Raw genomic sequence first — 24,824 nt, 5'->3', positions numbered from 1 at the left:
GAGCCCTAGTTTGAGGACTTGTATCACAGATTTCTACTATCACCGTTCCTACGCCTTTTCAATACAATGAAAGGCCACTAGGGGGAGAAACACGCAGAAAAGCGCATCCTTATCAGTTGTGATCTCAAAAGGCAACAGATCCTATTACTCTCAAGCAAAGAGAGGTTTCTATGGTACGCAGTACCAAAACACCTTGCATCTAATCTGCAACCGAAATGGCTTTTCTGCAGTCTCCGTGGGCGCTACGCGAAAAAAGCACGTATTCTGAATAGTCAGAAATGAATCCTACAAGCTGACTCAAATCTGGGGGAAAAAAGGACATTGCAAAAGGTCTCCCTTGCAAAAGGTCTCCCCGAGTGAGTCAAAGAATTGCGGTGGGATGTGGCAGTGCATTCCTCTTTCCGGATGGGCTATAACTTAACCTTACGTTGGCAGAAGGACGCGTAGCAACGTTTTGTAAAAGGCCTTGTTTCTAGTATTGATATCCAATTCTGGTTAGCCACTGACAGAGGCGGTTAGCCACCACATCCCCTTCCCTCGCCCCTAAACTAGAGGAAATCTCATTTCCTCTACGGGCGTAAAAGTGAATGGACCCGCTTCCTCCCAATACTCCTCTCTGTATCTCTCGCTCGTAGAAACAGATGTACGACACATATGCCGCCAAAGGATGACGAAACAGCCTCACTACTGCAAAAGACAACAGCATTAAATACCAGCGCGCCAGAAAAGCACCCATAACGCCACCCCACCTTCAGGAACAACACCAAAGCGCAAGCGCACTGGCACACTGTTACCCGATTTACCCACTTCCCACTCCTGGTCTCCGCAGTTTCACTTCCCTTCATTTGCTCATCTGCTTCCGGGGCATAGTAGGCTCGGCCCCTCCTCAGCTCTTACCCTCCTCTGCCCGAGGAGGGGGGAGTCGAGGGGGTGGGGAAGAGTTCGTTGTTTGTTTACACGATGTGAGCGGAAAAAGAGACCAATAAAGTTTATTCTGGAAACAAAAGGAAAAAAACAGGGGTGACAGAGAAAGGAGACGGGGGCGGGGGCGTGTGGCTGGGGCTAGCGAGGAGAGGCAACGAGAAGGAGAAAGCGGCAGTTCCGGTGCCGCCGCTGCGGCCGCTGAGGTCTTGGGCTGCTGCCGCCGGGCCGCTGGGGCTGGGGCTGCCGGCGAGGCAGGGCTCGGGCCCGGCCGGGCAGCTCCGGAGCGGCGGGGGAGAGGGGCCGGGAGGCGGGGGCTGTGCCGCCCGCTTACCTCTCCCTCGGCGCCGGCGCCGCCGCCGCCGCCGCCGCCGCCCGCGGGGCTGGGACCCAATGCGGTTAGAGCCGCGGAGCCTCGAGGAGCCCCAAGCGTGAGTAGAACGCGGACTGGCCGGGAGCGGGCGCGGTCGGAATGGGGCCGGGTGGGTGCTCGTCTTGGGCGGGGGCTGCCTGCCGGTCGTTTCTCTCAGCGTCGGCCCGCATCGGAGTTCGCCTGCGATCGCCGCTCCCTCTCCCCCGCCTGCTGCTGGCCTCACCCAGATGCAGAGGCGAGGGTTCGCCGCTCCCTCTTTTCTCCCTCTGGCCGCAGCCTCGCTCCTCGTTTCCTTCCTCTCCCATTTTTGGGGATGGGGCGGCTAGGACTGAGGAAGTGCGCCCAGGGCCGCCGCCCCGGCCGCGGTGGCTCGGTCCCCCTCGCCCTTGCACATCCACCCGGCCCGCGAGCACCGCGGCGTGAGGGATTCCGGCGCCGAGCCGCGAGCTGTTCCTGAGGGGCTGTCACGCCCGAGGACTCCGGCCCTGCCAGCCCGGCGACCCTGCGTTTGCCTCATACTGGGTTTAAATCGCCCGGCTGGGGCTTGGAAGGAAAACCTCCCCCCACCCTGCTGTTCCCCTCCCACCCTTCCTCTCGAAGTTGTTGTTTTCGTCTTAACCGAGACAGTCAAACGTATTGGATCTTTCATTCATAGATCTGAGACGTTGTCTCGTGATTTGTGCCTTTACTAATTCTATTATGTGGTGCCTGCTTCATAGCTCCTAAGTGGCTCGGAAAGGTAGGGTAGCGCCCAGGATTGGGCTGTGTCAACACCAAACGTTCGGCCAGTGTGTTTTGATCGCGGTTTGAGGGGTTTATTTTAGGATGCAAAAGGAATAGTGGTGATGGTGGCTAGTTACTAGACTTAGGAATCGAAAGCTCTTTTCTTGGATGTCAGTAATTGGGGAGCTGTTTACGTAGTTATATAAAGGGTAAGGGGAGCGCAACAAGAGGGGGCTCTGTAAAAACAGCCTACATATTCTTTAGTGAAGTAGAGTTGCGATTTTGTTTGGTGAAGCTTCCTCATTCCAGCACTGCGCCTTTGTGCACATGCAGGACATGGGTTTGCGAGATGATGTTTTGAATCGTAGTTTGTGAGGCCTGGGAGAACCCCTAGAAAACTTGGGTAGGTGAACTCCTGGTAACTCAAGTCGTCGGTAGTTAACTGCGGCCACATTTGAACTACTGTGGGCAGTACTGATCGCATGTTTTCCTGCTCAGAAGATGGGTTCTCTGGGTATTTGCTTACATTGCACCGTACAAAATTTGTTTATTTGCTGGATTGCGTGTTGTTAAGGAAAGACCTGCAAAATACTTAAGATACCATGTTGCTAATTTAATTTGTATAAATCAGAACACGTCTTTATTAATGGACTCCAGAAGCAATTGCAGTGTAAGAATTTGTTAATATGTCTGTGTATTCAAGTTTTAATATTTTTTAACTGAAGCATTGAATTCTGGTTGACAGCATAGATCTCTATCTAAACATCACATGTCCTGGAAAATTTTAATTATCAGATTAACTGTTCTGCAGTGTCATCAGCCAAAATTATCTGAAGAGGGCCCTGTGTGTGTGTGTGTGTGTGTGTGTGTGTGTGTTGGTGTTTTGTTTTGTTTTCTAAGTTTTCTCATTTCACGTTTTTGGATAAAATTAAATTTCATCCATAACTTTTTTCAAAAGTTTCTTGTGGGTTTTTCATCATTGTAAAATAGAGTGCTTTCCTATTAAAATCACAAAATAGGTCATTGAAAGAAGTGATAGCAGATCGTAATAGTAATAGCATCATGAAATGAAGGTGAATGAATATTAATAGTTTATCATTGACTATGAATATAAAGTTTGAAAGGCATTCCTATCAGTTTCAGTTGAAGAGTTAAAAATGAACCACATATAAATGCAGAACAGTGTTTTTATATGTCTAAAGTTTTTTTTTTCAATTTTAAGTAAATTGGGTAGAGCATTAAAGAGATAACACTAAATACAAATGCTGTACTTAAACCCCAAAATTACCACGTGAAAGTGTATATTCTCATGGGCAAGATATATGTGAAAGTGAGACTATAAAAGAGCAGTGGCTTTGCCTGGCTCTGGATGGAACAGCCCTTCTTGAGGCAGAGCTTCCTTCCTGTCAGGGGAAGATCCTCTCCATCCCAAATAAGTATTCCCTTAAAAAAAAAAGTAAATTTATAAATTAAATACATATATGATAAGGTAGATCATACATTTCCTAAAACAGTTTACTTTGTGTATAACTTTCCTTATTAGTGCCCTTTACTGAATAAAGAATTTTTAACATTAGCTATTACCATTTAAAGGGCATTTTGCTCTGTTGATCTCTTTATTTGCAAAGGGCTAACTTAATCCCGTTTGATCTCTTTAGAAACTAAAATAGTATTAAAAGGATCAGTTCTCTATTATTTAAATATCTTGAACTTCAAGGTAGGGGTGATTCTTTAAATGAAATGTGTTTCTTAAGCATCATAAAGGATTTTATCTCTGGTGAAAATATTTATAATCTTTAAAATTGTGCAACTTTAGAAGCATAAATCTTGGAAAACTATGGTATATATTTTATTAGCATAGTTATTGAACTATTTTATTAAATATATTTATCTTGAGCTACACAACAGCCCTGTAGAGAAGGCAGTATTACTGTCTCTGAGAAATGACATTTTAATCTAAGGTCAGACAGGTGTCAGGTGACAACTCATTGACAAAACTAATGCTTTGTGACTTCTTTCATTTTATCATGCTACCTCTAACCTGCTCCAGCCTGCTTTTTAATAGGTTAAGAAACTAGGGCCCAGAGATACTAAGATCACCTTTTCCCTTATTTGCAGTAATAAATGTATATGTTTAATTCCCCATATAGCTTAAACAGTGGTTTTTGATCCTGGCCACATATTAGAATCATCTAGTTAGCTTTTTAAAAATATCAGTGCTGGGGTCTCATTCCTAGAGTTTCTGATTTAATTGGTCTGAAAGGGACCCCAGACATCTGTTTATTTGTTTTTAGGTTCCCCAGGTAATTCTAATAGACACGATTGTAAAGCCCTTGCTTTCGAAGACCTATATGATTTGTTTCTTGCTTCTCTCTCTAGGTTCATCTCTTCCTCCTCCTCCTACAGCTCACTTGGCCTTTTCCTGCTTCATGTGCAAATGCTGTTTGCTTTTCCTGAAACATCTGCATATTTCATACCCTTTCCTTAACTGGCTGACTCCTACTCTTCTTTCATATCAACTCCTTTGAAAAGTCTAGTCTGGGTTAGGTGCCCTTGCTTCCTGTTCCCATAATATCTTGTACTCCTCTGTCATAGCATTGACTCACTGCATTGGTAATTGCCAATTTATTTGTTGGTATCCTCCACCAAGATGTAAATCATGAGAAGGATAGGGTCTCTATCTTATATACAGTTGTATTCTCATTGCCAAGCACAGTAGCCAGTACATAATAGGCAGTTATTCACTGAATAAATAAATATATTGACAACAGACTTCTTTACAACATGTAATAATTTATAAATGCCAATTAAGCTTTTATTCTTGCTAAACACATTTATTATTTTTGGTCACTAAATATGTACATCCCTGCACCTGCCACACATATGAATTTTATTTGGAGACAGTTGAGATGTTCTAAATTACATATAAATTATATCAAGAGTGATACTCAACCTCAAACACACTCACACACACACACACACACACACACACACAAATAATTATACACAGAACTGTGCTGGAAATCAGGAGATATGAATTCAAATCCCAGCCTCACCACAAGTGTGTGACTTTGGGCAAGTCTCAATCTTTTGGGGCCTCAGTTTCCTCATCTGTAACATAGAGGAATTGTACTGAATGTTCTACATGGTACTCAGTGATCTTGCCTTAAAATCCTATGAGTACTAAAAATATTGACTTTGGAAAATCTGAACCTGCTTGGATCAAAACCTGGCTTCTATACTTACTGGCAGGATTACTTTGGACAGATTTCCTAATGTGTATAATGGGAGTAATTACTACTCAACAGACTTGTTGTTGTTGTTGTTGAATTAAATGAGATAATATAGATCCAAGAAAGTTTTTGTCCTGGATCTGATGTTTAAAACATGTTCATTTCCTTTCCCCTTAAAAGGTGTTAGATCTCATGATTGGACTTATCTGAGATAAGAAAAAAGTTTATGTAATAAATCCTGTTTTCCACTTTGCTGACTGCTAGCTCTACAGATATGACTAGGGACCAAAAACCACGTGGCTTTTAGTTTCATTTTCTTAGAACCTTATTCCACTGTCAAAACATCCAGGTGTTAGTCAACCTGCTTGGGAAAGAATTATACCTAGAAGTTTGAACCATGACAGGATAGCAAGTGTCAAGCTATCTATACATCCATAATACATAATATGGAGGAAGGAAGAATCTAAACTGATGACCTTATGCCATCTCCAAAGATAAGTAAAATCAGATTTGACCATTCCAAAAGAATGGACAGATTAAAACTAAGGATGATTTACAAAAGAAGACCCAGAGATTTTGGTGAAACCTCTGTTTGCCAGACCTTAAAATTCAGGAACATTTATTTAGTAATTTCTAGGAGATACAGGGAGTATACCTCTGGTCAGGACCAATTTCAGAATATTGTTCTCAATATCAGAAGTGGTTACAGATATCAGCAGACTGAAGTTATTGATATCTTTCTCTATTTGGGAGCCATGTATCTTAATTTTATATGGTTATTTTAACCTTCATTTATTTGGTAATAGAGTTACCTTACATACAATGTAATAGTATCTCTGCTGAAGTTTCTGGATACAAGTCTTATTTTTGTATAAAGCAAATTGACTTGTCTGAGTTCTCCCTTAAGTTTATGTTTAAAGTGAACTTTATTATCTTTTTAGAGAAAGTACTGTAATAAAAATTAAAAATAGCGGGTAGGAGAAACTGAAGTCTTAAGGGTGTAAAAAAAGAAGCATGAGGGAACACACAGTGGAGTCTGAGGATTCGATTTAAAGGCTGGAGATTTCCATCATTCAGAAAGGTTATTCAACCTTAGATATACTGATAACGTTTTATAGACATTTATATTATTCACATTTAATCCTTTATTAACATGAATCAGTTGATGCTGGTTAAGGAATTTTTAGATGTTCTCTCTCCCTCTCCTCAACTATACAGTTTGGGGAGTTTAAAGTTAAAATGCTTCAACAAAACGTTTATAAAGTTATAGTAAAAGTGGTGGTTTAGAGTTTTTTCTTCAAGTTTAGTATTTCTTACAGTGAAACTGTTTTTAGTATGGATTATGGTGCTGTGGTCTGGATGGCTGAAAAACTAAATTCCAATCCTAAACTGCTACTTTGTATTTGTGTAAGGGGGAGAGGAGGCAGACTGTATCACATCTTTGCCTCTCTTTCTGCAATGATACAATAGGAATTATAATACGTTGCTTGCTAATAATTCATATAATTAATGACATAATTTAAATGATCCAAATTGCATAAAATTATTCATGGGAAAATGTGTACATATTAATCATTATTTTAAATTTATACCTAGTACAAGAATAACATACTTCATATTTGGTCTGACAATTAAACACTCATTTCTTCTGTATCATTTTGCTAGTTAGCTTGACAGTTTATCTAAATTGCACTCATTTATAAGAGGTTAAGTTTTAGTAACTTTTAGTATATAATTGGAATTGTTACAAAGGAGTCTCTGTATCAGGGCCAGCATTGCCATTTGAAATAAGTGTGGGATTTAAAAAGAAAAAAAAAAGTAAGAATTTTTACAGGCCATACTTATCTGCTACACTTCAGATTTTAAATATTTGTGTAGTGGAAGCCAAATAAGTCAGTGTTGTGATGTGAAAAAAGCTACATTAGGATAGAATCATTCTGTTCTGATCATACTCTCTTGCCATACTCACCAAGAGTTAGTAAGATTCAGTGGAGAGATACATCTTATAAAGTACTGTAAAGATTTAAAGCAATATTATGAAGATAATTTTAAGCATAAATTTTTTAACAGGAGGAGACCATGTTTGTGTTCATTCTTATATCCTCAGCACGTAGCATAGTACCCAAAAGTAGGTGATCAGTAAGTGATATTTTTGCAGTATAATCATAATTGGGAATCAAAACACTTTTCATATCTTTCTATCAATTAGTAGCTATATATTTTAAACTATCTGAAAAGTATATAAATTGCTGTGTCAGTCTTAGTTGATCATTTACTGAATATAGATTTGAAGTAGATAGGAAACACATTTCTATAAGTTGTTAACTAGTGCATATTTCTACTGATGTTTGTAGACATTTTTAACAAAGATTGATAGATTAGGAGAAGCCGTGTCCTAAAAGAACATTGGGTCAAGAGTCTGAAAATCTAGGTTCTATATTGAACTATTAACTAGCTCTTTGGCGTTAGATCTTTACCTTTTAGCACTTTTCTTTACCTGCAAAATTTCTAAGGTTCTTTACAGTTCCAAAATGCTATGAGATTCCTAGCATTTTAAAGTCTCTTTCTTTTTTTTATTTTAATTTTTTAATTTATTTTTTTGGCTGTGTTGGGTCTTTGTTGCTGCACATGGGCTTTCTCTAGTTGCGGCGAGCAGGGGCTACTCTTCGTTGTGGTGCATGGGCTTCTCATTGCAGTGGCTTCTTTTGTTGTGGAGCACAGGCCCTAGGCGCATGGGCTTCAGTAGTTGCGATCGCGGGCTCTAGAGCACAGGCTCAGTAGATGTGGTGCACGGGCTTAGTTGCTCCGTGGCATGTGGGATCTTCCCGGACCAGGGATTGAACCCGTGTCCCCTGCATTGGCAGGCAGATTCTTAACCACTGCACCACCAGGGAAGTCCTAAAGCCTATTTCTGATTTCAGGGAAGAGTAAGTTAAGCCACTCCCTAGAGGGAAGATGGTCCTATCTCAGTTTGTTGTATCTTCGGAAGCAAAAATCTTTTTTTCTGCCTTTTTATAAATGTGCACATATTTGAAGGCCCTTTGTGAAATTCTGTGACAGAGAAAAGCTGCCATCAGAAAAGAATGGACTGGAAAGATTTTCTTTCTTTCTTTCTGAAACCTTCAGTGACTTTGAAGGATCAAAGTTGTACAGGCATGGCCATTTTGGTTACTGGCAAAGGCATTGCCAGTAAGCAACTGACAGGCATTGAGAGTAGATCATCCATTGCACACCAGTTGCCAGGGTTATGAAGGCCAGAAAACCTGTCACAGCACCCTTAATAGCCATTGGCAACCATCTTTACTTTAGTTAAAGACTTCTAGGAAAATATGTTCCATACTTTCCTTTGGTAACCCATCCCACTAGATGGTTTTCAGAAAATATGTTCTAATCTTAGAAACATAATTCCAGAGGCATAGTAACCCTCTTTTTTCTAGATGTATCCTCTATTGTGCAGATATATACAGATATATGAAAAGATGACAAAAATAATTGTCCTTGTCAGAAAGCAATAGTGTGTATGCTACTGATTTGTTGTTTCTATGAATGTTCAAATTACCTTCAACTTTTGAATAGTTTTTAACCAGCAAACTGTTCAGGTAATGAGATATTATTTAGAGTTATTTTGAGTATGTACTCATTTTTCAACAAGCTAAGCAGATTTCTGTGGCTTTTCTTTGACAGATCATGCTTTTCCAAGTACTTTTCTGTTGGACTTACTGCAGGTCTAGACCTGAAAGTACTATTGCATTTTGAAACAATTGACTGCCTTTAGCCTAAAAGCAAGTGAATTGTGTGTGTGTTTTTGGTTTTTCCTTAGGAGGTTAACTTCTTGACAAGTACAAAAACCTTGGAGTTTTCTGCTAAATAAGCTGCTTTTCTGGAATATAAATTTATGGGGCATGTGATCAAAAGTAAAGCAGCATTAATGGGAAAAATTGTCAGGAAAAAGATTGAAATTAGGCACAACTATAAAGTCGATCTGAAATCAAATCATCTATGACCGCAAAGAAAGGAAAAATTGTATTTTCACACTGTCATTTTTATACTTATTGAAGTATTAGCAGTAACATCATTTTAAAGTTATTTTTCCTATGAAGATTTCCTTAAAATCTAATGGCTATTATTTGCAGTTGAGACCTTGATAGGCAGCATCTTAAAGTATTTATGAAAGTGATATTCGTACTCTTTTTCTCTAAGTATATACCAGTTGTAAAAGTTGAACATGACTTTATTAAAGCAGTTTCTGTACTAGTCTTGATAATTACAATGGTAGTAAAATCCAAAGCAATTTATAATATTAGTGATTTTATGGTTCGGAGACTGGTAGTTTGTTTTCACTAGAAGTGACCAACTTTCAAATTTCTTAGTGATATTGTAGGACTTAAGATTTCCTCAAAATCACTGTGAATAATTTTGACTATTTCTATGCAGTGAAATGGCTCTTTTTACAGCCATGTGTTGTTCACAGACACTACTAATATACAGCTGAATGATGTAGTAATGAACAACGACTGAAGCACAGCTAAATGTATCATGTGATGGTGTTTTGTTGAGTCTAAATATCAGATATATAAATTTGTTATGTACATTCCTCCTGCAAATAATTTTTTTCCCCAGCCAAAATGGGAGCAAGTAATCTGACAACAGTACAGAATATTTGAAGTCAGAACAGTCTTAGAAAATACACAAAATATGGTCAGTGTATGTAGGCTTCTTTAATTTTCTTTTCCTAAATATATGTCACAATGACTAAGAGCATGTGCTCTGAAGCAAGACTGTCAAAATTTCTAGTTTTGTAATTGAGGGCAAATTATTTAACCTGTCTGGGTTAAATATTCTCTGGGTTAATACGTATTTCCTCATTTGTAGAAAAGGGATAATAGCAATACCTACATCATAATATTATAATGAAGGTTAAATGCCGAATACATGAAAGCATTTAGAACAGTGCCTAGTACATAGTAAGCACTTAATAAATATCTGTATGCTACTTGAGAGCACTAACCATGTCATATTCATCGATTTATTTGGGGGCTTTAACATTTTGTAGTGAATTGAACCCTGTACATTTTGAGGATTTACTAATGAATCCTTTCTCTGGAGAGTGAACGGTAAGGTTCCTTTCTAACAAGGTTCTTGACATTACTGCTTGCTTTTTGTTCTATTACAACTTTTTAAAGTTTCATTCTCACTCTGGGAATTTGAATTCTATTTCATACCTAGTCCTAAGAGAAGTTAGCATATAGGGATTTAGCATGATCGGAATGAAGGTTTAGTGGACAGAAGGGAATTAAGTAAATGGACGTACATTTTTCACACCTAGTCTGAGCTTCCTATGGATTGTTTTTCCCTGTCCACTCCTGGAATCTCAGAATCCTCAGATGTCCTTTTTCTTTTTTGTTGAAGTATGGTTGATTTATGATATTAAATTAGTTTCAGGTATACAACATAGTGATTCAGTATTTTTCTAGACTATACCCCATTTAAAGTTATAATAAAATATTGGTGGAGGTCACCGGGGAAGATGGCGGAAGAGTAAGACGCGGAGATCACCTTCCTCCCCACAGATACACCAGAAATACATCTACAGTGGAACAACTCCTACAGAACACCTACTGAACGCTGGCAGAAGACCTCAGACCTCCCAAAAGGCAAGAAGTCCCCACGTACCTGGGTAGGGCAAAAGAAAAAAGAATAAACAGAGACAAAAGGATAGGGACGGGACTTACACCAGTGGGAGGGAGCTGTGAAGGAGAAAAGGTTTCCACACACTAGGAAGTCCTTTCGTGGGCGGAGACTGCGGGTGGCAGAGGGGAAAAGCTTCGGAGCCACAGAGGAGAGCACAGCAACAGGGGTGCGGAGGGCAAAGCTGAGAGATTCCCGCACCGAGGATCGGTGCCGACCGGCATTCACCAGCCCGAGAGGCTTGTCTGCTCAACCGCTGGGGCGGGCGGGGCTGGGAGCTGAGGCTCGGGCTTCAGTCGGAGCGCAGGGAGACGACTGGGGTTGGCGGCTTGAACGCAGCCTGCAGGGGGTTAGTGCACCACGGCTAGCCGGGAGGGAGTCCGGGAAAAAGTCTGGACCTGCCGAAGAGGCAAGAGACTTTTTCTTCCCTCTTTGTTTCCTGGTGCGCGAGGAGAGGGGATTAAGAGCACCGCTTAAAGGAGCTCCAGAGACAGGCGTGAGCTGCGGCTAAAAGCGCGGACCCCAGAGACGGGCATGAGACGCTAAGGCTGCTGCTGCCGTCACCAAGAAGCCTGTGTGCGAGCACAGGTCACTATCCACACCCCCTTCCGGGGAGCCTGTGCAGCGCGCCACTGCCAGGGTCCCGTGATACAGGGACAACTTCCCTGGGAGAACGCACGGTGCGCCTCAGGCTGGTGCAACGTCCTGCTGGCCTCTGCCGCCGCAGGCTCGCCCCGGCACTCCGTGCCCCTCCCTCCCCCCCGGCCTGAGTGAGCCAGAGCCCCCGAAACAGCTGCTCCTTTAACCCCGCCCTGTCTGAGCGAAGAAAAGACGCCCTCCGGCGACCTACACGCAGAGGCGGGGCCAAATCCAAAGCTGACCCCAAGGAGCTGTGTGAACAAAGAAGAGAAAGGGAAATCTCTCCCAGCAGCCTCAGAAGCAGCAGATTAAAGCTCCACAATAAACTTGATGTACCCTGAATCTGTGGAATATATGAATAGACAACAAATCATCCCAATTTGAGGAGGTGGATTTTGAGAGCAAGATTTATTATTTTTTCCCTTTTTCCTCTTTTTATGAATGTGTATGTGTATGCTTCTGTGTGAGATTTTTTCTGTATAGCTTTGCTTCCACCATTTGTCCTAGGGTTCTATCCATCCGTTTTTTATTTTATTTTTTTCCTTAAAAATTTTTTTTCGTAATAATTACTTTTTATTTTAATATCTCTATTTTATTTTGTCTTACTTTATTTTATCTTTTCTTTTTCTTTCTTTCCTTCCTTCCTTCCTTCCTCCCTCCCTCACTACCTCCCTCTTTCCCTTCTTCCTTCTTCTTTCTTTCTTTCTTTCTTTCTTTCTTTCTTTCTTTCTTTCTTTTTCTTTCTTTCTTTCTACTTTTTCTCCCTTTTATTCTGAGCCGTGTGGATGAAAGGCTCTTGGTGCTGCAACCAGCAGTTAGCGCTTTGCCTCTGAGGTGGGAGAGCCAACTTCAGGACACTGGTCCACAAGAGACCTGCCAGCTCCACATAATATCAAATGGCGAAAATCTCCCAGAGATCTCCATCTCAACACCAGCACCCAGCTTCACTCAACGACCAGCAAGCTATAGTGCTGGACACCCTATGCCAAACAACGAGCAAGACACGAACACAACCCCACCCATTAGCAGAGAGGCTGCCTAAAAAATCATAATAAGTCCACAGACACCCCAAAACACACCACCAGATGTGGACCTGCCCCCCAGAAAGACAAGATCCAGCCTCATCCACCAGAACACAGGCACTAGTCCCCTCCACCAGGAAGCCTACACAACCCACTGAACCAACTTTAGCCACTGGGGACAGACACCAAAAACAACGGGAACTACAAACCTGGAGCCTACAAAAAGGAGACCCCCAAACACAGTAAGATAAGAAAAATGAGAAGACAGAAAAACACACAGCAGATGAAGGAGCAAGATAAAAACCCACCAGACCTAACAAATGAAGAGGAAATAGGCAGTTTACCTGAAAAAGCATTCAGAATAATAATAGTAAAGATGATCCAAAATCTTGGAAATAGAAGAGAGAAAATGCAAGAAACATTTAACAAGGACCTAGAAGAACTAAAGATGAAACAAGCAATGATGAACAACAAAATAAATGAAATTGAAAATACTCTAGATGGGATCAATAGCAGAATCACTGAGGCAGAAGAACGGATAAGTGACCTGGAAGATAAAATAGTGGAAATAACTACTGTAGAGCAGAAAAAAGAATGAAAAGAACTGAGGACAGTCTCAGAGACCTCTGGGACAACATTAAACGCACCAACATTCGAATTATAGGGGTTCCAGAAGAAGAAGAGAAAAAGAAAGGGACTGAGAAAATATTTGAAGAGATTATAGTTGAAAACTTCCCTAATATGGGAAAGGAAATAGTTAATCAAGTCGAGGAAGCACAGAGACTCCCATACAGGATAGAGCCAAGGAGAAATACGCCAAGACACATATTAATCAAACTGTCAAAAATTAAATACAAAGAAAACATATTAAAAGCAGCAAGGGAAAAACAACAAATAACACACAAGGGAATCCCCATAAGGTTAACAGCTGATCTTTCAGCAGAAGCTCTGCAAGCCAGAAGGGACTGGCAGGACATATTTAAAGTGATGAACGACAAAAACCTGCAACCAAGATTACACTACCCAGCAAGGATCTCATTCAGATTTGATGGAGAAATTAAAACCTTTACAGACAAGCAAAAGCTGAGAGAGTTCAGCACCACCAAACCAGCTTTAAAACAAATGTGAAAGGAACTTCTCTAGGCAAGAAACACAAGAGAAGGAAAGCACCTACAATGACGAACCCAAAACAATTAAGAAAATGGGAAGAGGAATATACATATCGATAATTACCTTAAATGTAAATGGACTAAATGCTCCCATCAAAAGACACAGATTGGCTGAATGGATACAAAAACAAGACCCATTTATATGCTGTCTACAGGAGACCCACTTCAGACCTAGAGACACATACAGACTGAAAGTAAGGGGACGGAAAAAGATATTCCATGCAAATGGAAACCAGAAGAAAGCTGGAGTAGCAATTCTTATATCAGACAAAATAGACTTTAAAATAAAGACTATTACAAGAGACAAAGAAGGACACTACATAATGATCAAGGGATCAATCCAAGAAGAAGATACAACAATTGTAAATATTTATGCACCCAACATAGGAGCACCTGAATACATAAGGCAAATACTAACAGCCATAAAAGGAGAAATCGACAGTAACACATTCATAGTAGGGGACTTTAACACCCCACTATCACCAATGGCCAGATCATCCAAAATGAAAATAAATAAGGAAACACAAGCTTTAAATGATACATTAAACAAGATGGACTTAATTGATATTTATAGGACATTCCATCCAAAAACAACAGAATACATATTTTTCTCAAGTGCTCTTGGAACATTCTCCAGGATAGATCATATTTTGGATCACAAATCAAGCCTTGCTAAATTTAATAAAATTGAAATTGTATCAAGTATCTTTTCCAACCACAATGCTATGAGACTAGATATCAATTACAGGAAAAGATCTGTAAAAAATACAAACACCTGGAGGCTGAACAATACACTACTTAATAATGAAGTGATCACTGAAGAAATCAAAGAGGAAATCAAAAAATGCCTAGAAACAAATGACAATGGAGACACGACAACCCGAAACCTATGGGGTGCAGCAAAACCAGTTCTAAGAGGGAATTCCATAGCAATACAATCCTACCTTAAGAAAGAGGAAACATCTCGAATAAACAACCTAACCTTGCACCTAAAGCAATTTAAGAAAGAAGAAAAAACCCCCAAAGTTAGCAGAATGAAAGAAATCATAAAAATCAGATCAGAAATAAATGAAAAAGAAATGAAGGAAATGATAGCAAAGATCAATAAAACTAAAAACTGGTTCTTTGAGAAGATAAACAAAGTTGATAAACCATTAGCCAGACTTATCAAGAAAAAAAGGGAGAAGACTCAAATCAATAGAATTAGAAATGAAAAAGGAGAAGTAACAATGACACTGCAGAAATACAAAAGATCGTGAGAGATTACTACAAGCAACTCTATGCCAATAAAATGGACAGTCTGGAAGAAATGGACAAATTATTAGAAATGTACAACCTGCCAAGACTGAATCTGGAAGAAATAGAAAATATGAACAGACCAGTCACAAGCACTGAAATTGAAACTGTCATTAAAAATCTTCCAACAAACAAAAGCCCAGGACCAGATGGCTTCACAGGCAAATTCTATCCAACATTTAGAGAAGACTAACACCTATCCTTCTCAAACTCTTCCAAAATATAGCAGAGGGAGGAACACTCCGAAACTCATTCTACGAGGCCACAATCACCGTGATACCAAAACCAGACAAGGATGTCACAAAGAAAGAAATCTACAGGCCAATATCACTGATGAACATAGATGCAAAAATCCTCAGTAAAACACTAGCAAACAGAATTCAACAGCACATTACAAGGATCATACATCATGATCAAGTGGGATTTATCCCAGGAATGCAAGGATACTTCAATATACTCAAATTAATCAGTGTGAAAAACCATATTAACAAATTGAAGGAGAAAAACCATATGATCATCTCAATTGTTGCAGAAAATGCTGTTGACAAAATTCAACACCCATTTATGATAAAAACCCTCGAGAAAGTAGGCATAGAGAGAACTTACCTCAACATAATAAAGGCCATATATGACAAACCCACATCATCGTTCTCAATGGTGAAAAACTGAAACCATTTCTTCTAAGATCAGGAACAAGACAAAGGTGCCCACACTCACCACTATTATTCAACATAGTTTTGGAAGTTTTAGCCACATCAATCAGAGAAGATAAAGAAATAAAAGGAATCCAAATTGGAAAAGAAGAAGTAAAATTGTCACTGTTTGCAGATGACATGATGCATAGAGAATCCTAAAGATGCTACCAGAAAACTGCTAGAGCTAATCATTGAATTTGGTAAAGCAGCAGGAAACAAAGTAAATGCACAGAAATCTCTCACATTCCTATACACTGATGATGAAAAATCTGAAGGAGAAATTAAGGAAACACTCCCATTTACCACTGCAACAAAAAGAATAAAATACCTAGGAATAAACCTACCTAAGGAGACAAAAGACCTGTATGCAGAAAATTATAAGACACTGATGAAAGAAATTAAAGGTGATACAAATAGATGGAGAGATATACCATGTTTTTGGATTGGAAGAATCAACATTGTGAAAATGATTCTACTACCCAAAGGAATCTACAGATTCAATATAATCCCTATCAAACTACCACTGGCATTTTTCACAGAACTAGAACAAGAAATTTCACAATTTGTATGGAAACACAAAAGACCCTGAATAGTCAAAGCAATCATGAGAATGAAAAACGGAGATGGAGTAATCCGGCTCCCTGACTTCAGACTATACTACAAAGCTAAAGTAATCAAGACAGTATGGTAGTGTCACGAAAACAGAAATACAGATCAATGGAACAGGTTAGGAGGCCCAGAGATAAACCCACACACATATGGTCACGTTATCTTTGATAAAGAAGGCAGGAATGTACAGTGGAGAAAGGACAGCCTCTTCAATAAGTGGTGCTGGGAAAACTGGACAGTTACATGTAAAAGAATGAGATTAGATCACTCCCTAACACCATACACAAAAATAAGCTCAAAATGGATTAAAGACCTAAATGTAAGGCCAGAAACTATCAAACCCTTAGAGGAAAACATAGGCAGAACACTCTATGACATAAGTCACAGCAAGATCCTTTTTGACCCACCTCCTAGAGAAATGGAAATAAAAACAAAAATAAACAAATGGGACCTAATGAAACTCCAAAGCTTTTGCACAGCAAAGGAAACCATAGACAAGACCAAAAGACAACCCTTAGAATGGGAGAAAATATTTGCAAATGAAGCAACTGACAAAGGATTAATCTCCAAATTTTATAAGCAGCTCATGTAGCTCTATAACAAAAAAAAACAAACAACCCAATCCATATATGGGCAGAAGACATAAATAGACATTTCTCCAAAGAAGATATACGGACTGCCAACAAACACATGAAAGAATGCTCAACATCATTAATCATTAGAGAAATGCAAATCAAAACTACAATGAGATATCATCTCACACCAGTCAGAATGGCCATCATCAAAAGATCTAGAAACAATAAATACTGGAGAGAATGTGGAGAAAAGGGAACACTCTTGCACTGCTGGTGGGAATGTGAATTGGTTCAGCCACTATGGAGAACAGTATGGAGGTTCCTTAAAAATCTACAAATAGAACTACCATATGACCCAGCAATCCCACTACTGGGCATATACCCTGAGAAAACCATAATTCAAAAAGAGTCATGTACCAAAATGTTCATTGCAGCTCTATTTACAATAGCCTGGAGATGGAAACAACCTAAGTGTCCACCATCAGATGAATGGATAAAGAAGGTGTGGCATATGTATACAATGGAATATTACTCAGCCATAAAAAGAAATGAAATTGAGCTATTTGTAATGAGGTGGATGGGCCTAGAGTCTGTCATACAGAGTGAAGTAAATCAGAAACATAAAGACAAATACCGTATGCTAACACATATATATATGGAATTTAAGAAAAAAAATGTCATGAAGAACCTAGAGGTAAGACAGGAATAAAGACACAGACCTACTAGAGAATGGAGTTGAAGATTTGGGGAGGGGGAAGGGTAAGCTGTGACAAAGTGAGAGAGTGGCATGGACATATAGACACTACCAAACGTAAAATAGATAGCTAGTGGGAAGCAGCCACATAGCACAGGGAGATCAGCTTGGTGCTTTGTGACCACCTAGAGGGGTGGGATAGGGAGGGTGGGAGGGAGGGAGACACAAGAGGGAAGAGATATGCGAACATATGTATATGTATAACTGATTCACTTTGTTATAAAGCAGAAACTAACACACCATTGTAAAGCAATTATACTCCATTAAAGATGTAAAAATATATATATATATTGGTTTTCTCCCGTATGCTGTGCAACATATCCTTGTAGCCTATTTATTTTATACTTATTAATTTGTACCTCTTAATCTCCCACCTCTATATTTTCCCTCCACTTCCCTCTCCCCGATGGTAACCACTGGTTTGTTCTCAATATTTGTGAGTGTGGGTTTTTTTCTGTTATATTCACTCATTTAATTTTTAGATTCCACATGTAAGTGATTACATACAGTATTTGTCTTTCTCTGTCTGATTTATTTTACTAAGCATAATACTCTTGAGGTTCATCAGTTTTGCTGCAGATGGCAAAATTTCGTTCTTTTTAATAGCTGAGTAATATTCCATTGTATACATATATACCACATCTTCTTTATCTGTTTATCTGTTGGTGGACACTTAGGTTGCTTCCATATCTTGGCAATTGTAAATAATGCTGCTATGAACGTTAGGGTGCTTGTATCTTTTTGAACTAGTGTTTTTGTTTTCTTTGGCTGTATATCTAGGAGTGGAATTGTTGGATCATATGGTAGTTCTATTTTTAGTTTTTTGAGGAACCTCCATACTGTTTTCTACAGTGGCAGCACCAGTTAACATTCCCACCAACAGTGTACAAGGGTTCCCTTTACTCCACATCCTCACCAACTTTTGTTATTTATGGTCTTTTTGATGATAGCCATTCTGCCAGTAGTGAGGTGGCATCTCATTGTGGTTTTAATTCACATTTCTCTGGTGATTAGCAAGCTTGAGTATCTTTTTGTGTGCCTGTTGGCTGTCTGTATGTCTTCTTTGGGAAAGTGTCTATTTAGTCTAATGCACACTTTTTAATTGGGTTGTTTGTTTTTTTGGTGTTTAGTTGTGTGATCTCTTTATATATTTTGGATATTACTCCATATCAGTCATATCATTTGCTGATATTTTCTCCCATTCTTTAGGTTGTCTTTTCGTTTTCTTGATGGTTTCCTTTGTTGTGTAAAAGCTTTTAAGTTTAATTAGGTCTCATTTGTTTATTTTTGCTTCTGTTTCCTTTGCCTTAGGAGACAGAGCCAAAAAAACATTGCTAAGATTTATGTCAGAAAGTGTTCTGCTTATTTTTTCTTCTAGGAGTTTCTTAGGTCTTTAATTTATTTTGAGTTTATTTTTGTATATGGTATGAGAAGATGTTCTAATTCCAGTCTTTTACATGCAACTGTCCAGTTTTCCCAGCACCGCTTATTGAAGAGACTGTCTTTTCTCCATTGTATATTCTTGTCTTCTTTGTTGTAGATTAATAATTGACCATAGGCACAAGAGTTTATTTCTGGGCTCTCTATTCTGTCTAAAGATCTGTTTTTGTGCCAGTGCCATAGTGTTTTGATATCTGTAGCTTTGTAGTGTAGTCTGAAGTCAGGGAATGTGATACCTCCAGCTTTATTCTTTTTTCTCAAGATTGTTTGGCTATTTGAGGTCTTTTGTGTTTCCATATAAATTTTAGGATTGTTTGTTCTAGTTCTGTGGAAGATGTCATGGGTATTTTGGTAGGGATTGCCTTAAATCTGTAGATTGCTTTGGATAGTATGGACATTTTAACAATATTAATTCTTCTAGTCCATGAATACAAGATATCTTTCCATTCCTTTGTGTCATCTTAAATGTTCTTCATCAGTGTTTTAGAGTTTTCAGAGTATAGGTCTTTCACATCCTTGGTTAAGTGTATTCCTAGGTATTTTATTCTTTTTGATGTGATTTTAAATGGGATTGTTTTCTTACTTTCTGTTTCTAGTAGTTCATTATTAGTGTATAAAAAAAGCAGCAGATTCCTGTAAACTAATCTTGTATCCTGCAGCTTTCCTGAATTCATTTATTAGTTCTAATAGTTTGGGTGTGGAGACTAGGGTTTTCTATATACAGTATCACATCACCTGCGAATAGTGACAGTTTTACTTCTTCCCTTCTAATTTGGATGCCTTTTATTTCTTTCTCTTGTCTGATTTCTGTGGCTAGGATTTCCAGTACTGTGTTAAATAGAAGTGGCAAGAGTGGGCATCCTTGTCTTGTTCCTGGTTTTAGAGGAAAAACTTTCAGCATTTCACCATTGAGTATGATATTAGCTGTGGGTTTGTCATAAATGGGCTTTATTATGTTGAGATATGTTCCCTCTATACCAACTTTACTGAGGGTTTTTATCATGAATGGATGTCAAATTTTGTCAAATGCTTTTTCTGCATCTATTGAGATGATCATGTAGTTTTTATCCTTCCTTTTGTTAATGTGGTGTTTCACATTGATTTGCAGATACTGAATCATCTTTGCATCCCTGGAATAAATCCCACTTGATCATGGTATATGATCCTTTTTATATATTGATGAATTGTTTGCTAATATTTTGTCAAGGATTTTTGCATCTATATTCATTCAGAGATATTGGCCTGTAATTTTCTTTTTTTGTAGTGTCTTTGTCTGATTTTAGTATCAGGGTAATGGTGGCCTTATAGAATTAATTTGAGGGTTTTCTGTCCTTTTCAATTTTTTGGAATAGTCTGAGAAGGATGGGTGTTAGCTCTCCTTTATATGTTTGGTAGAATTCCTCTGTGAAGCCCTCTGGTCTTGGACTTCTGTTTGCCTCCAGCAGCTGTCTTAATAGCACTCTGCCATTGAAGCAGTACTTGTTTCGTGCTACTGGGTATTTCCTTTCCCTGTCTTTCTTTATGCACTAAGTGGTAATTGTGTCATATTGTCACATAGTTGCTATGTTACATGGCTTTTGTAGAATTCTCATGTCATGTTTTAAAGCTGCTTTTATTTCACTTCTCTATTATACCTGCTATGAAGTCTTAATGAATACAGATTTAACTCTTTTGTGTATCATTCTATTTGTTATCTAGTTTACACTGACTGGGCATTGTGTAAACCTTACAAGTTACGTGAAAATAAGGAAATCAGCCATGTATGCTGAATATTTTCATCAGTTCAGTCTCTTAAGTCTTTGCCTTAATCACTAATGATGCTACGTGGCATCATTGATGCAAGTTTCTATGGCATCATCTACAGTAAGTCCCCTACACAAGAACCTTCAAGTTGCAAACTTTCAGATGTGAGAACGTGTATTCGCATGTCCAATCACATAAGTTAGTTCACGTGACTGGCATACATTGTCACGTGCATGTGGTTGTGCTTTTGTGTACTTTACTGTACAGTACTGTATAGAGTACAGCAGTACGGTATCTTTATTTCAAGCCCAGGATGTCTGGAAGCAAGTGTAAAAGCAGCGGTGATGTAGCTGGTACTATACTTTTCAAGGTACTGTACTGTAAGATTAAAAATGTTTTCTTCATTTTTTGTTTGTTTTTTACATATTATTTGTGTGAAAAGTATTATAAACCTAATACAGTACAATACTATATAGCTGATTGTGTTAGTTGGGTACCTAGGCTGACTTTGTTGGACTTACTCTCGGAACAGAACTTGTTTGTATATAGGGGACTTACTGTACCTGGTTTCAGTACTGTGGTTGGCATCTTATATAAATGAGACTATTAGTTCATATTTAAGTTTTTGCTAACTATATGTGAATTTATGTTTTCTTACCTCTTACTTTTTAACAGTTTTCACCAGACTGCCCTTGATGGTCATACAACGTAACTTATTTTTCTCAAGTTGATGATCCCATAGTCTATTTCTCTCATGTACCAGGTTAATAATAACAATAAAACCCACACACTTTTTTTCTGTTTTTTTTAACATCTTTATTGGAGTATAATTGCTTCACAATGGTGTGTTAGTTTCTGCTTTAAAACAAATTGAATCAGTTATACATATACATATGTCCCCATATCTCTTCCCTCTTGCATCTCCCTCCCTCCCACCCTCCCTATCCCACCCTCCCTATCCCACCCCTCCAGGTGGTCACAAAGCACCGACCTGATCTCCCTGTGCTATGCGGCTGCTTCCCATTAGCTATCTATTTTACGTTTGGTAATGTGTATATGTCCATGCCACTCACTCAGTTAGTCCCAGCTTACACTTCCCCCTCCCTGTATCCTCAAGTCCATTCCCTTGTTGGTCTGCATCTTTATTTCCGTCTTGCCCCTAGGTTCTTCTGACATTTTCGTTTCTTTTCTTTTTTTTAGATTCCATATATATGTGTTAACGTATGGTATTTGTTTTTCTGTTTCTGATTTACTTCACTCTGTATGACAGTCTCTAGGTCCATCCACTTCACTACAAATAACTCAGTTTCGTTCCTTTTTATGGCTGAGAAATATTCCATTGTATACATGTGCCACATCTTCTTTATTCATTCATCTGTTGATGGACACTTAGGTTGCTTCCATGTCCTGGCTATTGTAAATAGAGCTGCAATGAACACTGTGGTACATAACTCTTTTTGAATTATGGTTTTCTCAGGGTATATGCCCAGTAGTGGGATTGCTGGGTCGTATGGTACTTCTATTTTTAGTTTTTTAAGAAACCTTTATACTGTTCTCCATAGTGGCTGTATCAATTTACGTTCCCACCAACAGTGCAAGAGGGTTCCCTTTTCTCCACACCCTCTCCAGCATTTATTGTTTGTAGATTTTTTGATGATGGCCATTCTGACCGGTGTGGGAAGATATCTCATTGTAGTTTTCATTTGCATTTCTATAATGATTAATGATGTTGAGCATTCTTTCATGCGTTTGTTGGCAATCTGTATATGTTCTTTGGAGAAATGTCCATTTCGGTCTTCTGCCCATTTTTGGATTGGGTTGTTTGTTTTTTTGATATTGAGCTGCATGAGTTGCTTGTATGTTTTGGAGATTAATCCTTTGTCAGTTGCTTCATTTGCAAATATTTTCTCCCATGCTGAGGTTTGTCTATTGGTCTTGTTTATGGTTTCCTTAGCTGTGCAAAAGCTTTGAAGTTTCATTAAGTCCCATTTGGTTTTTTTTGGTTTTATTTCCATTTCTCTAGGAGGTGGGTCAAAAAGGATCTTGCTGTGATTTATGGCATAGAGTGTTCTGCCTATGTTTTCCTCTAAGAGTTTGATGGTGTCTAGCCTTACATTTAGGTCTTTTAATAAACCATTCGGAATTTATTTTTGCGTATGGTGTTAGGGAGTGTTCTAATTTCATTCTTTTACATGTAACTGTCCAGTTTTCCCAGCACCACTTATTTAAGAGGCTGTCTTTTCTCCACTGTATACTCTTGCCTCTTTTATAAAAGATAAGGTGACCATATGTGCATGGGTTTATCTCTGGGCTTTCTATCCTGTTCCATTGTTCTATGTTTCTGTTTTTGTGCCAGTACCATACTGTCTTGATTACTTTAGCTTTGTAGTATAGTTTGAAGTCAGGGAGCCTGATTCCTCCAGCTCCGTTTTTCTTTCTCAAGATTGCTTTGACTATTCGGGGTGTTTTGTGTTTCCATTCAAATTGTGAAATTTTGTATTCTACTTCTGTGAAAAATGCCATTTGTAATTTGATAGGGACTGCATTGAGTCTGTAGATTGCTTTGGGTAGTAGAATCATTTTCACAATGTTGATTCTTCCAATCCAAGAACATGGTATATCTCTCTATTTGTGTCATGTTTAAATTCTTTCATCAGTGTCTTATAATTTTCTGCATAAATGTCTTTTGTCTCCTTAGGTAGGTTTCTTCCTAGATATTTTATTTTTTGTTGCAATGGTAAATGGGAGTGTTTTCTTGATTTCACTTTCAGATTTTTCATCATTAGTGTATAGGAATGCAAGAGATTTCTGTGCATTAATTTTGTATCCTGCTACTTTACCAAATTCATTGATTAGCTCTAGTAGTTTTCTGGTAGCATCTTTAGGATTCTCTATGTATAGTATCATGTCATCTGCAAACAGTGACAGCTTTACTTCTTTTCCGATTTGGATTCCTTTTATTTCCTTTTCTTCTCTGACTGCTGTGGCTAAAACTTCCAAAACTATGTTGAATAAGAGTGATGAGAGTGGGCAACCTTGTCTTGTTCCTGATCTCAGTGGAAATGCTTTCAGTTTTTCACCATTGAGGACGATGTTGGCTGTGGGTGTGTCATATATGGCCTTTATTATGTTGAGGAAAGTTCCCTCTATGCCTACTTTCTCGAGGGTTTTTATCATAAATGGGTGTTGAATTTGTCAAAAGCTTTCTCTGCATCCATTGAGATGATCATATGGTTTTTCTCCTTCAGTTTGTTAATATGGTGTATCACGTTGATTGATTTGCGTATATTGAAGAATCCTTGCATTCCTGGGATAAACCCCACTTGATCATAGTGTATGATCCTTTTAATGTGTTGTTGGAGTCTGTTTGCTAGTATTTTGTTGAGGATCTTTGCATCTATGTTCATCAGTGGTATTGGCCTGTAGTTTTCTTTCTTTGTGACATCCTTGTCTGGTTTTGGTATCACGGTGATTGTGGCCTCGTAGAATGAGTTTCGGAGTGTTACTCCCTCTGCTATATTTTGGAAGAGTTTGAGAAGGATAGGTGTTAGCTCTTCTCTAAATGTTTGATAGAATTTGCCTGTGAAGCCATCTGGTCCTGGGCTTTTGTTTGTTGGAAGATTTTTAATCACAGTTTCAATTTCAGTGCTTGTGATGGGTTGGTTCATATTTTCTATTTCTTCCTGGTTCAGTCTCAGAAGGTTGTGCTTTTTTAAGAATTTTCCATTTCTTCCAGGTTGTCCCTTTTATTGGCATATACTTGCTTGTAATAATCTCTCATAAGCCTTTGTATTTCTGCAGTGTCAGTTGTTACTTTTCCCTTTTTCATTTCTAATTCTATTGATTGAGTCTTCGCCCTTCTTTCCTTGATAAGTCTGGCTAATGGTTTATCAATTTTGTTTATCTTCTCAAAGGACCAGCTTTTAGTTTTATTGACCTTTGCT

General features: G+C 38.8%; 1 protein-coding gene across 1 annotated transcript in view; it reads left to right on the top strand.

Moving 5' to 3' along the window:
- The first annotated feature begins 1,032 nt into the window (after positions 1 to 1,032).
- PIK3CA (phosphatidylinositol-4,5-bisphosphate 3-kinase catalytic subunit alpha) overlaps positions 1,033 to 24,824 on the top strand; it is a 110,689-nt gene continuing 86,897 nt past the window's right edge. The window contains exon 1 of the mRNA XM_082839010.1: positions 1,033 to 1,352. The gene's annotated coding sequence lies outside the window, so the exon portion shown is untranslated. The remainder of the gene's footprint in view (positions 1,353 to 24,824) is intronic.

Source organism: Leucopleurus acutus (assembly GCF_964270905.1).
Source record: "Leucopleurus acutus genome assembly, chromosome: 5".
Lineage (NCBI taxonomy): Eukaryota > Metazoa > Chordata > Mammalia > Artiodactyla > Delphinidae > Leucopleurus > Leucopleurus acutus.
The sequence above is the reverse complement of the archived record's forward strand: the minus strand, read 5'-3'. Positions and strand labels throughout refer to the sequence as shown.